This window comes from Poecilia latipinna, unplaced genomic scaffold (assembly GCF_001443285.1).
Source record: "Poecilia latipinna isolate Pla-1442-1.1 unplaced genomic scaffold, P_latipinna-1.0 Scaffold1774, whole genome shotgun sequence".
NCBI lineage: Eukaryota > Metazoa > Chordata > Actinopteri > Cyprinodontiformes > Poeciliidae > Poecilia > Poecilia latipinna.
In genome coordinates, this window is record NW_015114390.1 from 35,648 (window position 1) to 52,113 (window position 16,466).

At 40.1% G+C, this 16,466-nt stretch overlaps 1 long non-coding RNA gene across 1 annotated transcript; it reads left to right on the forward strand.

Moving 5' to 3' along the window:
• Positions 1–4,640: 4,640 nt before the first annotated feature.
• Positions 4,641–12,072, forward strand: LOC106965142 (uncharacterized). The gene is made up of 4 exons (XR_001428564.1): positions 4,641–4,651; positions 5,425–5,426; positions 10,368–10,454; positions 10,791–12,072. It is a non-coding gene; the product is annotated as an uncharacterized LOC106965142 (long non-coding RNA).
• Positions 12,073–16,466: the final 4,394 nt, after the last annotated feature.

A 16,466-nucleotide genomic window follows, 5' to 3' on the forward strand; every position in this document is an offset into this window, starting at 1 on the left:
TTATTAGTCTTTGTTGGATGTCTATGTTTTGCTTTGCTTTTATTTTTATTTTAATTTGTATGTACAACCCTTTGGCAAACTTGGCTCGCAAGTCAAGAATGGCACAAATCTGGTTTAGCAACAACAGGTGGTTGATGTAGCTAAGTGCAGGTGTGCAATTTTCACTAATGGAAGTAATTAAAAAAAAAGAAATTGCATTAACCATGTTTTTTTGCATCTAATTTAATTTGATAGTAAACAGGACTTTGACTGAAAAGCAAACTTGGGCACACATATTTATGGAACTTGGCTAAATAAAACAAGAATGAAACATTCTGTTCTTGTTGCTGAAAAAATACGCACACAAGGAAACTACAAAACATTGAGGATATTGTGGGATTTTTTTAATTTTTAACAGGCAAACCTGTGGAGACCCTGGTAATGTTTCAGATCTACAGTCATTTACAAATCCCTCTCCTACGTAGAGGCTACTTGGCTTGTTTCAATAGAATATTGTTTGTTTTTGTTTATGACTGAAGAAAAGAAAAAAATTAAAAAGCAATTAGGATTTGAACATTTCTGACCGCGGTGGTGAACAGATTGGACACCACTGACCTAGATCAAGAGTTATTTTCCAAATGATTCAGAAATTAGAATAAGCTTGAAACTGAACATTACCATTTCCTTCCAATCTGGGGTCACAAAATGCATAAATATTTTTATTTCCAGCTTAATAACCATGTCAATATTTCCACTAAGCAGAGCTCAGTGTTAAATGTTACTCAGCGGTCTCATTAGTCATAATGAGTGAGGTGTCGATGTTGACACGTTGGTGTTTCAGGATATGAGTCCATGAACTCATTTCATCGTTACACTGTCAGGGGTGAGGGATTCCCCCGTTTCCTCCATGTAGGTGCAGAACAGGTGAGGAACTGTGGTGAGTGAAAAACTCCTATCAGTCTGACGTGATTCGCTTCAAGGCTGAGCGTTGGAGTACGTTTGCATGTTTCTCGTCGTAGGACACACTGAAAGTTTCCACCTAATTACAGTTATGCCACTTTATTACCACTTCCCCGGTTTCTCCCTCCTTCATTACAGAAATCAGAAAAGCACACCCAGAATCCCGGCGACACAAAGCACTTGGTGGGGGGGAGGGAAGGAGGGAGGGAGGGGGGAAGGATAACCCCTAAACCGTCCCGACGTGTCTCAAATTCAAATTCCTACTGGCATTCCCGTTTCCCTCGTCTCTCGGCTCAGGTGTCAGGAAATAACGCGGAGTGCTCTGCTCCGGCCGCGTTATTCCGGGTATGGAAGGTAAACACAATGAGGAGCAGGTGGTTCAGGGGGATTTCTGCACAGACTTTTCTGTAATGTCTGGTGGCAATTAGGTGTAATACAGGATGTCAAAGCCTGCAGCCACTGGCTTCACATATCTGCTGCTTAGTGTTAGCTTTACAGATTCACTCTGGCGTACGGCTTCGGCTGCTCAGCCCAGGGCCAAATTAGCGTTACCTCCTTTCCCCTTTGTGGCAAAGGGCACAGCCAAGAGAGAAACTATGGGAGAACATGGAGAAACTTCAGCCACAGTCAGAATAGATTTGTGACTCACTGATGTTGAGCGTGAGGTGAACAAAAAGTGTTGTTCATCATGGAACTAAATCTGTTATCCAAAAAGCATTAATGTAGTAATAGAGCCAGGCCAAGAAAAAATATAGTAAAGATAGAGTAATAGAGTAAAGTCACAAAAAACACAAAAATAGTTGTAATAGTCTGTAATTTTACTAGAAAAAGGTTATAATAAAATGAGAATAAAGTTGTATGACAAAAGTAGTAATAATGCAAAAATATGTTATAACGTAAATAAAATCGTAATAAAGTGGAAATAGTTGTAATTTTACCAGAATAGTCACAACATTATTAGAATAAGGATGTAATAAAACAAGAATGAACTCATGATAAAAGTCACAATGATGCAAAAATAAAATAATATGGGAATTAAACCATAATAGTACCAGAACATTTATGTTATTAGGAAAGGGTAATAAATTAGGAGTATGGTGTAATTTTATGAGAATTAATCCAAGAATAAATGTTTAAAAATTATAAACATCTTGTGATGATACTTCAGTATCAGCTTTGTGAGGAAGGAAATACTCTGAAATTGTATTTCTAGATAATTATCACAGCTTTGCTCTCGTTAAAAGGACTTTGCTTGTAATTGTCTGACATTCTTCAGTTCATATTGCTTATTGGTTTTCAAAAAAGTACACAAGAAAACACTGACCACTCTTTATCTTCTTTTTCCCAAATCTACCCAGGCCTCAGACGCGTTTTGAGTCCATGCAAGAACTTTGTGGAATATTTATTTCACAGCATCGACTAAATTTTAAGAAATTAGACGAGCCCTTCAAATATGTTGGAGAATTAAGAAAGTCTTAATGTGGATGGAAATGATAAAAAAAAAGTCTGGTGGATTAAACAACCTATCACTTTATTATTATTGTGACATTATATTTTCAATACACAAAGTTCTAAAGACTTCATACAGGATGTATTAAATTCCACAAGTTATTTTTCATCAAACCCTTTCCTAATCTAAAACTGGATTTGATAAAATGTTTCTTCTTTTATTATATATATATATATATGCAGATAAATAATTAGAAAAGATGACTGAAAGATCTTTAACATTCACAACAAACTGTAAAACTCTAGGTGAAAAAAAAAAGAGCCTCTTCAGGCTTTAAATCTCAAACATTCATCAAAGTGACGATTATCCACAAATTTCATACACATGTTTCTGAAAAACTCAGATCTTCTTGATGTAAAGCTCCATTAGTCACAGTGTAAGAAAGTGTACACATTCACCAAGGCCTGCTTGAGTAAATAAAGGATTTCAAGAAAAATTACCTCCACTGTGTAGGCAGTGAATCATTTCTAAAGGCTCCATTCGCTCCCCGACATAAATAGTCAGACTGCAGAATTCATCAATTTCCAAAGATCCCATAAACCATCGGTTGGAGGTAAACGGCCATCATAGGAGCTTCTGTAGTTCAGGAAGTGTTGCTGCATTAAAGGCGACAGCCAAAGAGGAGTTAGGCTGGGCGTCCACACCCTCACTCTCATCCATATCTCAGTAAAATCTCCTCTGTCACAAAGGTGACAAAGCAAAGCTAATGGTTTGGTCTAAGTGCAATTATTAAACATTTTAATAAAGTGGAATTATTTTGTTACACATGACGAAATCTGAAAATTTCACAAAACTTTCATGTTTCGTCACGTTACAACCACAGTCTTCAACGGATTTTATTGGGACTCTATGAAATAGACTAACACAAGGTGTAAGAAAAAAAAATCAAATCCTAATAAAAATCTGACAAGTGTGGCATTAATTTGTATTCAGCGTCCCTGTCAAAATTGTGTTATATAAATTTTTTATGCGCGTTTTGTAGTGTCGGGGAAAATTTCAATTTTCAAAAAAAAAGAAAAAAAAAAGGTTCCACTTAAGGTGGTTTTTGGTTTTTCAAAAAACCCCCAAAAAAAACAAAAAAAAAAAAACGTCAATGCGCTGTTAACAGTTATTGGGGAAATGGAAACATATTTGTCAAATATGTATAGCTAGCTGGTTTCTGACTTCTACATCTTATTACAGCCGTGCTTCACGTCAACATCTGACAAATTAGCCTGTCAAACAAGGAACGTCAAATAGATATGAACTTACACCTTTACTGTTGAATGTCTCAATCTTTTATCAAACATTCCAGATACGGAGACTCAGCTTTGTCACTTGATTTCCAATCACAGCAAAAATCAGCTGAATTCCATGAACAAGGTAACCGGATGTGCTACTTTTTTTTTTTTTTTTTACATGTCACATGATGAACTGCATTGAAGTTTGTAACAATTTGTGGAAAAGTTAGAGGAAATAAAAGTCCAAGGCACAGTAATCATGATCATCCTGATCCACACTGGCTGCATGGAAGGCCATTGAAATGTGTTTCTGGATCGGCGTAAACCACAGAAGGAAGTTGGGAGTTGATGTCCTCCTAAACGTGAAAATGCCAGAACGCCTGTAAGGATGTCAGCACCAATCCATACGAAGGCAGTGTAAGGAGTGTGCCTCAGCGGGGTCTCACATGGTCTGCCACGCCCCTGACTGAGCCGTGTGAAAGTGATTTGACACGCCGCCAGGTACAGTGGGAGGGCATCTGCACAGCCTGACGGAGGGGCTGCTGACCAGGTTCCCAAATGTTTGGCAGGACCGCTTTATAACCATCTCAGAGCGATAAACTCAGGTTACAGGTCACCTGCTCTCCATTGGATACAATCAAGTGGCATTTAGTCTGAACAGACATGGGCTGTTATTGCAAACATATGTGCGACAGAGAGGGGAGTGTACGTGTGTGTTTGGCCTTGAATCTAACACACTGCTAGGACCATTTTCCCAGCACATGCGCTGTGGAGACCTACTGCTCCTCATGAGGTCCAAAGTCTGGGCCCCATAAGAAGAAGAGCTGTTTTTGAGTAAGGTTTAGGACTAAGATGTGAACTGAGTTTAGGTTACGTTTAGGATTAGGTTTGCACTGGTAACGGTTAGGTTTAGGGCAAAGGTATCATCAGGTTTTTTTTACTGATATCTAAAACATTCAGAGTGAAACAACAGGACCATGCGGTCTGCTTCAGTGGCCCTGACACCCGATCTGTCAATCACGACAAAAAACATCAAATTGGATCGGTTCCATCTTTTGTTGTGAACTGACAAAATGTGAAACATTTCAAGGGGAATGAATAGCTTTGCAAGAAACTTTAACTTTGGATTCTTCTTTTGTTTCAGCAAGTACACGTCTGGTATTCAGTTTGACTCACTAATGTCTGTAGCCAACACCACAACCACAATATTTATTGTGCTAAAATTGCCAAGTAATTATCAAGATCTGGAAGCTAGAAACTCTAGCTGTTAGATGATGAGATATGCTTGATATAGTCCAACGTTTGGAAGGAAAAACTGGCGCACTAATTCTCAAATTAGGATCTTTAAATATCAATTCTGCCAACCTGATTAACCAGTGAACTGTTTCACTTAAGTTTGGATTGGACAACAGTTTTGTTAAGAATATAACCAAAGCTCCATGAAACACTGTCCAAACGGAAAGCTAGACAAAGGTTCAGCCAAACCACAGTCGTCTTACCCTGCAACCCAACTGTGAATCTTGACAAATCGGGACATCTCAAATTTGTTTCAAATGAACCAAGATCTTCTCAAACATAAGCAGAAGATGTGCAGAAAAGCAGAAAGTAAAAAAATGAACAAAAGGCAAATTAGGCAAGAGTGGAGTTTAGACATTGGACACCTGAATCATTTGTTGGCTTTCATCATTTTAGCTCAAAAAGAAGATGCCATGATTTCTTTCTGCCACGTTGCATTTTGACTGGAGATGCATGTAGAAGTCAGATGATGATCAAAATGATCATCATCAACTGTTTCAGCCAGTAAGAAACTAAAAAATGCTATCTTTTATCAATTAGAGACCACACCGTACCTAACTGCTAAAAAAAAAATACAGTTTGTAAATTTATATGATTCAAGCCTGAAATATAAATATGGCTGAATGCAACAACCCTTTCCTGTTATATCTTTTGAAGGGAAAATGGTATTCCTATTTAGGTTATATGGAGTTTACAGTTAGACTAAGCCATCATAATGCAATTAGTTAATAAAATGATTTGCTTGAAATCCTTGTCCTGCATTTGATCATTATCAGAATCAACTACCTGAAGTCCAGTCACCAAATGATTTAGTATTTGTGTTTTTATTATGAATTTGCTCAAAACTTTATCAATGTTCTGCTAATGCTGAAGAAAATAAACTATTTTGTAATTGCAGCGTGCGTTTTGTGGGCTACAGTTTGTATGTGAAAAGAATTCAGAAAAGAAACAACCTGCAAACTACTGTTAGATTAGCTAATAGCAGCGGTAGCTAATCTACCACAACAATCACTTATTAATAAAACATTAAACCTAAAACATACCACTGCAACAGACTGAATGTTCTGTTCTTTGTGCAAAATATTTTAGTGTTTTTTGGTGTTGAATCCTGGAACACAGTGGTGTTGTTGACAGTTGCTATGGCAACGAGTCTGCGTGTAGCTTGGCCGACACAAAGGGCGGGAAAGAAATGCTTTCGAGTTGTACTTCCGTCTTTTCCTTTGCTATGGAGCATAGCGCGAAATGAATACCTGCATTTCCAAGTTTCATTGAATTAACAGAATTATTCTACCACAGCAGCGTTGCTATGGATGGCATGTAAAAGGATTGTCTTTTTGCCCTCCAGCGTTGTCTGCATGCGCGACATTTCCGTACGTAAATAATAACGTGTGGCGTCTATTTATAAATCGGACCAAGTCAGTGCCTCACCAGCTATGAATCTCACTGCACGTCACTGCGAGTTAGGCATCACATCGATACCAAAATTCACAGCATCATACAACCTTTTCAGCCAGTCAAAACCTTACAAAGCAGATCTGAAGTCGACCTAAATATTCTGATCAATGCATGTCCGATTATGTTACAACAGTTGTAGAAATTAGTACAGCTGTCCTCTAAACACACCCAAACGGTCCTACACATACTATTTATTTAAAGCTATGGACACATGGTACATTTTATGTGAAACCCAGCACTACTCTAGATGGATTTAGCTTTAATGCACCTTTTACTGTACACCTCTGCAGTAATACTAAGACAAATTGTGTATCTTAACCTAAAAATGGAAACAAATTGTGGGCTTTTTGTAGGTAAAAGTTTATACAAATTGAGTAAAGGCAGAGCGGAGCAGCTTTTACCGTTTTATTTTTGAAAACACATGGAGAGTGCCGCTAATGTGAGACCGCATCATGAAAATGGATCGAGTAGAAAAGGGTTTCTATGCCCACTTGCCCACGTCTGTGTTACGAGACCAGACAGAGGGTATTTTAAATAAATACAGGATGCCACAGAAATGTACACTTCCCTCTGGAGGATCGGGAGCCAGGACTGGATCTGCACACCTAAACACTATATTCATTATACCTTGGCTTCATAAAGTGATTACAGTAGAGCTTGATGATTGGGGGAGAGTTCGCTGCCAGGGAGAACTTTCCAAACAGAAAACGGTCACCCTTAATGGATTGCTCGCCAGGTTTTCCTGTTTTATCACTCTCAAACACCCAATTTCATTGTCAGTGTTGCTCTTTCCGCTAATATACTCGCTCTCTGTAAAAGTGTCAAGACGCACCCAAGAAGTTTTAAAGCTCAAAAAAAAAAAAAAGGGGGCTATTCAGAGGAAAAATCACCATGTAGATTTGCTTATAATGTTAGTTCTTGTTAATCTGTGATATTTTAGAGTGGTTCAGCAATTACTTTGTGATGAAGTGGCGTAATTTTGCTTTTTAGTGTAGACGCTTTCCATCCACCCGTCTCGTATGTTCCTGTTTAACTTTCATGCATCTGGATGACGGAGCGCCATTCGTTCAGCGTTGAATGAATGGAGGGCGTGCAGGGAAGTTGCACTTATTGCAGTCGTGTGGACAAACTACCAACATGACTGGGCTTTACCTCCCTAACACAAATGTGATATTTTACTGTTGACCCTCAGTTGTAAAAACAATAATTTTGTTCCAGGCTAAAGTAATTTGGTTTTTGTCTGAGTGCCTTTCAAGAAAAGCAGTCTGGAGTCGCAAAGGCTTGACGGCCAGCTTCACTAATGTTTAATGGAGATGGTGACGTCATAGCAACGATGGTGTACGGACAAAAGAACTTTGCTTTATAGTCTTCAAGCTTGAATGCAGATGAGCCTTCAATCCTATCCATCTCCCACATCATCCTACTGTCACTCATGAACAATCCAAGAGGGAGCCATCCACTTGCCTCAAAGGTACGAGTGGACTCCTCTTGCGTCTTTAGTCTAAACCACAATCCTCGAGAGCAACTATCCTGCAACTTTTAGATACATCGCTTCTTCAACACCAGAACCTAAACTGTGAACTACTGAAGTGTAAGCTGTAGGTCATGGCTTCAAAATGTCAACAAAAAAAACTATGTAATGCTTGAGATCTTGAAACTCTGGCATTTTAACAGAAAAATTAGTAAAAAAAAAAAAAAAAAAGGGGTCAACCTTTACGAGGCTAAACCCACACAGGGCGAAAGCTCGACTGTGTCTCTGGTAACTAAAAAGTTAGTTGCACTAATCCTAAAGCACTAATTACACACACTATTTCTGCTTCCGCTATAAAGCACTACACAAACATCACTTCAAAATCAGAGCATAAACATAAAGGTGTATTTGAAAAATTCCTAACAGTCAATAACCAAAACTTAAACACAAAGGTTGGCCTTTAAACTGTCAGCTGAAGATACAACCAAGTAAATTAACGCTTTAGACTTTAGAAAAATGTTATTAGTTAAAACTTCTAGACGTTTCCAAAGTTAGCAAATGCAAAGCAAAAAGTTAGGATATTAGCAAAAATGTACCAACCACTGAATTTGATTGCATAAAATGAATAAATTGTTTATTTTCAGGGCAGGTATATCTCCAATACCAGGTGTCATTGTCAAAGTTAGCAAAAGGGTGAAATAAAAAGTTAGCAGAAGTGTCCCCACCACTGGATTCGATTATGGCAATTTACTTTAAATCGTTTGTTGTCAGACTCATGCAGCAACTGTCCTGTGGCAAACAGCTAAATGTCGAACTTGAAAAAGGTAGGTCTGAAAGGACCAAAATGTCAAAGGTGTGAAACGGCAAATAAGTTAAATGAGAAGCAGCCTGACATAGCTTGTGTTCCTCTGCCAGTTGTGTATTAAGACAGTTCCAGATGTTAACTATAAAAGGTTTGCATGCGAGTTTTGTTTGCAAATTCCTTGTAGAATCTTCAAAATCCTAGCAAAGTTCTGGAAGCGACTAGTTCATTTGTTGTCTCCCAAAAAAAAAAAAAAAAAAAAGACATAAGTCTGGTGTCGAACTCACCTGACTGCCTCCCACTATGCAGACCTGCCACCACTCAACTGTTACTCCTGACCTAATCTTTCATGCATACACTAACACACCAATAAAGGTGCAGCTGTTTGTCTCGTGACAATAAAGAGCTTGTTGAGGGGAAACGTGATGGAGTGATGCCTGATGCACTCCCTTCTTTTAGCTTCACTGGTGTCAGGACTGGTTGGGATAAAGAGTCACAGAAGGAGATGGAAGTGAAACTTCACAATTTCATTTAGTTCTGGACTTTGACTGGGTCACCCTAGCACACAAATATGCTCTCTTTGTCGAGCTGGATGTATTTGTTGAGTTGCTGTCCTGCTGGAAGGTGAGCCACCAGCTGGTTTTCTTCTGGGATTATCCTGTCCAATTTTCCATCAAGTCTGAACAGAATCAGCTCAAAAAAATCCAGTCCTGCTGAATAAAATCTCCTCGACAGCATGACGCAGCCATCACCGTGACGATGGTGCGTTCTGGGAGTGTAGCGTTAGTTTTCATCCACGTATTCTGCCTCCATGTAGGGCAAAGTAACTAGTTTTGAAGCCCTGATTCTGTTGGGTGCTTCTTTTGTTGCCATGACAGCCGTTCATCTTGTGCAATAGATGCTGCACTTGCATTGCAGATGGACTTTTGCAGCTGTGTTATAAGGCGGTGACTGTCTTCCACAGGTGTCTCCCTCATAAAAAATGCATCAATGTCCATGCCTACTCACACACACACACACACACACACGCACACACACACACACACACACACACACACTCTCTTTTCCTCTGTTCATGGTTAAAATTATGAATAGACTCATTTGCGTGAGGGAGGAAGTAAACCATTAAGATTCAGTTTTTATACGATGTAGATTATAAGTAGTTTTATGTGGAATTTGCACATTTCAGCCAATGGGACTGAACGCTGCTGCCTCAGCCTTTTCCAAAAACCCATCCTCCCCCCTTCCTCTCGATTTTTCTAGAAAGAAACAAAAATTGTTTGCTGAAAAACGTTTTCAGCTTCCCTGTTTTTGCTCTGCGGTCTTCAAATCAAGCGTCTTTTTCGCTTTTTTTTTTCTTTCTTATTTTTATTTTATTTTCCTCAAGCCGCGTGCCAGACCTGTCGCCACCCGCCGGCCTGAATGCCTTCTTTCATGGGCCAAGTGAGCTGACCAGGGAGACTCTTTTTCACCGTTTAATATACTTTGCCTTCTATAATTTACTTTTCTAACATAAAAAAAATAAATAAAAGCATATACTGAACATTGCAAAGTATTCATAGCCTTTAAACTTTTTTTCTCCCAATTTTATGACATTAGAACCAGAAATATATGACTTGTTGACCAACAATTAAAGAAGTAAAGCTCCATCTACTGATCTACTGGTTGTGACAGATTAAGGTTGAGGAGATAATGACTTGATCAGAAACTGTGGCCGACAACTGCAAACATGCAGCAAGCAGGAAAACGAGCTGCAAACAGGTGAAACGGCACAGGAAAAGCTAAACTTAATTATCTTTCTACATTTTTTGTTTCATTTCATTGAAACCACAAAAAATGTTTCCAGCATAACTTCCAATTGTTCAATATTTTTTTTCTATCAAACTTTGAGTAGTGAGCAAGAATTACCCAAACATGCCTTGACTTTACTGATCCCAAAGGGAAATTAAATGTAGTTGTAGCTCATTAATTCAGATTCTTCAAAGAGTTATTGCAGATGGCTGATTGCTGTTGGCAGGGAAGATCTTTTGTAGCGGTCTGTATTTCAGCAAATCTGAAGAAACCTTTGACTGATGATACTCTGTTTTCTCCATACAGACTCATGAAGAGGATGGCCAGAGTTGTCCATAGCTTTTTTGACTCTTATGAAGAATCCTTCTTGGCATAATCTCCAGAGGTTCCACAGTCGTCTCCAGAACAGAACCAGAACAAATCCAGCCTTCTTCATCAGATTGTTGAGCCCTTTGAGGTTCCTGGCTCTGATGCTGCTGGACCAACAGATGATAGCAGAAGAGACGACCCTTTCAACAGCAGGCTTGTGGATCTGTAGCATCGTGCTGCAAACCTTGAAGGATATTAGCTTTCTTGAGAAGTGCAGTCTGCTCTGTCTCTTTATAGACGACTTCACTGTTGCGTCTCCAGTCCAGTCTGTTGTCAAGGTGACCACTGAGGTATTCATATTCCTGAACCACCTCCACATCTTCTCCCATGATGGAAATAGGGTTTGATCCAACCCTGTTTCTTCTGAAATCAACAACCATCTCCTTTGTTTTGTTTACAGTCAATATTAGATGATTGTTCCCACACCAGGCCACAAAGCGCTCCACCAGATCTCTGTACTCAGCCTCTTGTCTTTCTCTGATACACATAACTGCAGAGTCATCTGAGTATTTCTGTAGATGACAGAAGTTGGACTTGTGTTGGAAGTCTGAAGTGTAGAGAGTGAAAAGGAATGATGAGAGTACAGAGCCCTGTGGTACTCCTGTGTTACTGACCGCCTGGTTGGACACACAGTCCTTCAGTCTTACAACCTGTGGTCTGTTTGTCAGATAGTCACAGATGCAGGCGATTGTTGAAGCCTCCACCTGCGTCTTCTGGAGTTTCTAACAGAGCAAATCAGGCCTGCCTGCTTTGTCCAGATGACTGTGGGTTTGTTGAAGCAGGTGTCTGATGGCATCATCAACTCCAACTCCACAGCGATGAGCAAACTGCAGGGGGTCCTGATATGAGCTGCTTTCATCTGCTTTCTCAAGTGGGCCTCCAGGAGTCTCTCCAGGACCTTCATGATGTGGGATGTCAGGGCAACCGGTCTATAGTCGTTGATGACTGAAGGGTGATTTTTCTTTGGTACCAGAACCTGGCAGGATGTCTTCCACAACAACAGAACCTCCGCTTGGGTCAGGCTAAGGTTGAAGAGATGCTGCCGAATCCCACAGAGGCACTCTGGGACTGACACCATCTGGACCTGCAGCCTTGTTCCGGTTCAGCCTCTCCAGCTTCCTCTTCACTTCTAGATACAGAAAAGCTGGAGGTGGAGGCAAAGGGAGCAGCAGCGTTTCCTAATGTGGTTGAAGATTGAAGACAAACTTGTGGAAGCAGAAGAGTCCATGACTGAGGTGGAAGATGGAACATCTGAGGTTTGACAGGAACTTGGTCAGAGGAGGATCAGATATCCGTTTGGCTGGAGACAGGAGAGGATGATGAGCTTGTTCCTGGATGGAACCTGTTGGAGAATGTGTTCAGCTCATTTGCTCTGTCCAGAAACTAATATTGTTATTTTTATTTTTTAAAGTCATGATGGCATGTTTTATGTAATAATGTGTATGTAATGTTTGGAATGAAGAAGATATGCTGCATAATCTGATGTAATTGTGGCTCAGTGCAAAAACACACATTTTGTTGGCTTCTGAAGAGTAAAAATTGAACAAATGTATACACTTAAGGATTAAATTTATATTTCTCAGTCATCACAATGCCAAAGAAAATTCTCACAACAGTGTGAAAATCATGGTGTTTATTTACAAGACAAGAAGCGGGAGGAAGATATTAAAAAATGTAATAGATTTCACAGTGTCATAGGTTATTTCTATGTATTATGATGTAATGATACATGTATTTTTGGACTTATTGTATTCTGTTTTATACTTGTGTGTAACTTTCACTTGATTTATGAAAGCATGGAAAGTAATTAAGCTGATCGTAGAGTAAAATAATATTAAGTTGTGAGCAAATTCAATAAAAGCTTGTTTGGGCTTATCACATGCTATCCCAGTACATCACTATTTCAATACAAGGTGACAATGTGAAAATGTTCAAGGGGTATGAATGTCGTATAATCTTAATTTTACCAACTTTTAAACGTTCAGCTTTTCTTTGCATTTAAAATACTCCACACGTCTGATAAACTTGCAGACTCTTCCGGATCTTGCGTCTCTTTTTTCCCCCTCATCCGACGTTCCTTCCTCCTCTCTGTTTGTCGACCTCAGGTCAGGAGCCAAATTTATGGTTGCTGGTCTGTGGTGAGGCGCAAAAAAAAAAAAAAAAAAGGGCGTAGCATCCCTCCTCTCAAACCAGGTTTGGATTTCAAACGCATGCCAGCTCGGTCCAGTTGTAGGGAATGGCAGGAGTCGGACCACCTTGCCCCCCTATCTAAAAGCTCCGTCTGTTTACCGGACGAGGTTAGAGCGTGTGTGCATCTCGTGGGTGGTGAGTCCACCCACCACTTGACTTTTATATTTAATTTGGTTCTTGACGTTGGATGCTATTTCGATCATGGCCAATGAAGGGCGCTTTCCCGCTCTCTGACTTTTTAAGGTTTTCTTGACACCCGAGGGTGACATGCAGAGTCTGACCGTCTGGAGGTTTGCGGTGGGAAATGAAATGCGTCGCAGGACAGCAGAAGACAGGCACCATTTCTGTCTTTAAAAGCTTCGTCATGGGAGAGGCGGACTGGGGCTGGGAGGGTGAGGGGGATCTCCGCCTAGGTGGCCTGCGGATGGAAGCGTTGTGGTTAGTTGATTTGTCGTCCCAAATGTTTGCTAAAGCTTGCTGAAGGTGGAAGCAAAATTATTGCAATTTTTCATCGGGAAACACCAGTAATTGGCACAGCCGTGCTGCCAAACACCACAGAGGTTCCTTCAGATCCAGGCCTGGTGTGACTGTCGCCTTTGGAGTCCATAATTATGCAAATCGTAGTTAGAAGAGAGTCTCCGAGGGCGGCGGTTAAATCTGAGTTTAAATCAGCAACGCCCCATAAAAAGGAAGCATTCACAGCACCGATACTCCCCGTCAAAAGCATGAGGTGTCTTGGAAAGTGTTCACACCTCTTGGTCTTACCAATATTCTGTTAAGTCACATGCACAAACTCTAAAGCATTGTATGGGGATGGTTTATGGCGAAACAACAAAAGGCAAAGTGTTATTTTTTTTGTACAAAAATGTAAAAGAATCTTAGAGTGGCTTGAATTTCCTAAATTACAGCTACATGGTCTTTAGGGTTTGTTTGTCTCTACCAGTTTTACACATCAAAAGTCTGGAAACAAGATGAAAATCAGATAGGATGGAGACTTCTTAACCTGATTTAGATTTAGACATTGACTGAACCATTGTAATGTCCATTTAAACCTTTATTGAAAAAACACTGCAATAATAATAATAATAATAATAATAATAAAAGATGTTTTTTTTACATTAGTATGTAATGTATGCTCTTTGTAATGTCTCACCTGATGTCTGGTAAAGTTTGAGTATTTGGATTTTTAGGAAAAATATCTGTTCACTTATATGTTAAGCTGGAGGGTTTAAGGATTTTAATTGGCTGGTAGCCAATATTTGACAGGAAATGGGCAGAGAGATAGAAGGGGGGGCAAGACATGCAGCAACGGTCCCAGGTTCAGAAATTAAACTCTGGATGGCAGAGTCAAGCACTGACAGCCTGTCTATAAATTGCACCCGCTCTACGGCTACACCATGTGCCACCCCTAGGTTGTTGGCTTACTTGGATGTTTTGTGTTGTCACAGTTCAAAGAACAATAGTTTTGCAAACCTCTGTGCATGCCTTTTCCTTTCCTTCCCCTTCCTCCAAAATCTCTCCACTCTTCCTTTTCTGTCTCCTGGACAGGGCTGTAGCTGGCTAACATCTTAGGCTAAAGTCCTCCAGTCGCTGGGAAGTCTGCTAGAAACAGTGCCGGCTCTAACCCATACATCTCTGCCTGGTCGCCAGGCCAGGAAGAGTCACAGACCATTTAACTCACGTATTAATGACCAACAAGAACCCAGTGCCTCCAGAATGAGAGTATAGGAACCTACCAAAGTGTGTACAGAGGCCAAGCCAGAGGAGGCGCAGAGGTGCCAAGGCAAAGAGAAATGATGTGTGGGGAGGCGAGGCAGAATAAAAACAAAACACTGAAAACTGAAAAAAACAGATAAAGACTGAATGATTTTTTTTTTCTGTCTTAAAAAAAGTCATGTTTGGAGCAGAGTTTTGAGTTAAGGAAATAAACAAATGTCAGAAATTACATTCAGCAGTGATTCTCTGTCCAAATGGCCCCACAGAAAAGCAAAATAAAGATACCTCAAGATACTTTTCAAGTATGCAATATTCATGACTTGCAAAAGATGTGTGAATACCTCAGAAAATAAGCAAACTGAAAGCTACAACAGCTCATGTGAAGGTTAATGACAGGCTGTGTACAGTTCATCCATCGTATTAGTCAACTGTGACAATTACATTTTTTTTAAATTGAAATTAAAGCAGATTTACACTTCAGTGCAAAACAACATAAAATGTTCCCTCAATACCAACTTTAGCAAAGTAAAAAGTAAATAAGGTATGAGTATAGGGATAGCGTGGAAAAGTTTCAAATTGATACAATTCTCAGAATCTTCATACAGTTTAAAGGTCAGAGCTGCTGCACTTCCTCCCTCTGCTCCTACATACTGTTATAGTTAAGCCAAGGAGCTAAACGCTCATCATCTATCAGCTGTCAAAGGAGACGTCAGCATCTTACTCAGGTGTTGGAGGGATTTTACAGAATACGTTTGAAAGACACATAACTGTGATGTTGTGAGATTTCTGGTGGAGCCAGCTGCACATCATCTGAAAAAACAAACCATAATCCTCCTACCACTTCCTTTTGTCTTCTTTCATGTTTTTGCCAGTAGTAGCCTCCTGCTGGTGATCACATAACTCGTGCAATGCAAAAAAGGGGCTTCCATTGTGGTTTTGTGAAATACATCTATGTCGATACGGCTGACAAACCCCTGAAAAATGTGCTGCTTTTTTTTTAAGCCAATTTATTTTCGCTATTTCAATTTGTGCAATTTTGCAGTCAATGAAAACGAAGCAAGTGTGTGAAAAGTTCAGTTGGCAACAGTGGGGGAAAAATATGGGAGGTTTGTTGAAACAGTTTGGAGGGTCAGCTCCTCTCTGTGTCCAGCTGAGTCAGAGAGATGAAGGCACCTTTTAATCAGCCTCTCTCTGCTGGAACACTGACCTCTGACCTCTAGGCCAGACCACATGCTCCCCGCCGCCCCCCGCCCCCTGAGCAGTTCCACTGCTCAACAACAGACATAAAGGGCTGCTGGTTTGGCAGTGTTGAAGGGGTCACTGGGACCACTGGGGGCCATCAGAGGCCTGACGGCTCCCCACCGGACTGGGACGTCCCCTCAGGTGAATCCCAAACAAAGTAACTCAAACCTCTAGACATTTTGTCAGATTACAGCCATGAACGTTAATCCGTTTGCCTGGGATGTGATAGAGCGACACAAAGTAGAGCATAATTGTGAAGTGGACAGATCCATGGCTTTCACAGGTTTTTACAAATCAAAAGGAAGGAATAAATTGGTATTCACTTGTAAGTCTTGGGCTGTACATTTCTACCATCTTTACACATCTATAGGATGAAATTTATTGTTTCTTCTATGCAACATAATTTATGCTCAGAGAGATTGGATGAAGAGCATCCGTCAACGTCAATTTTCAAGTCTTGTATCA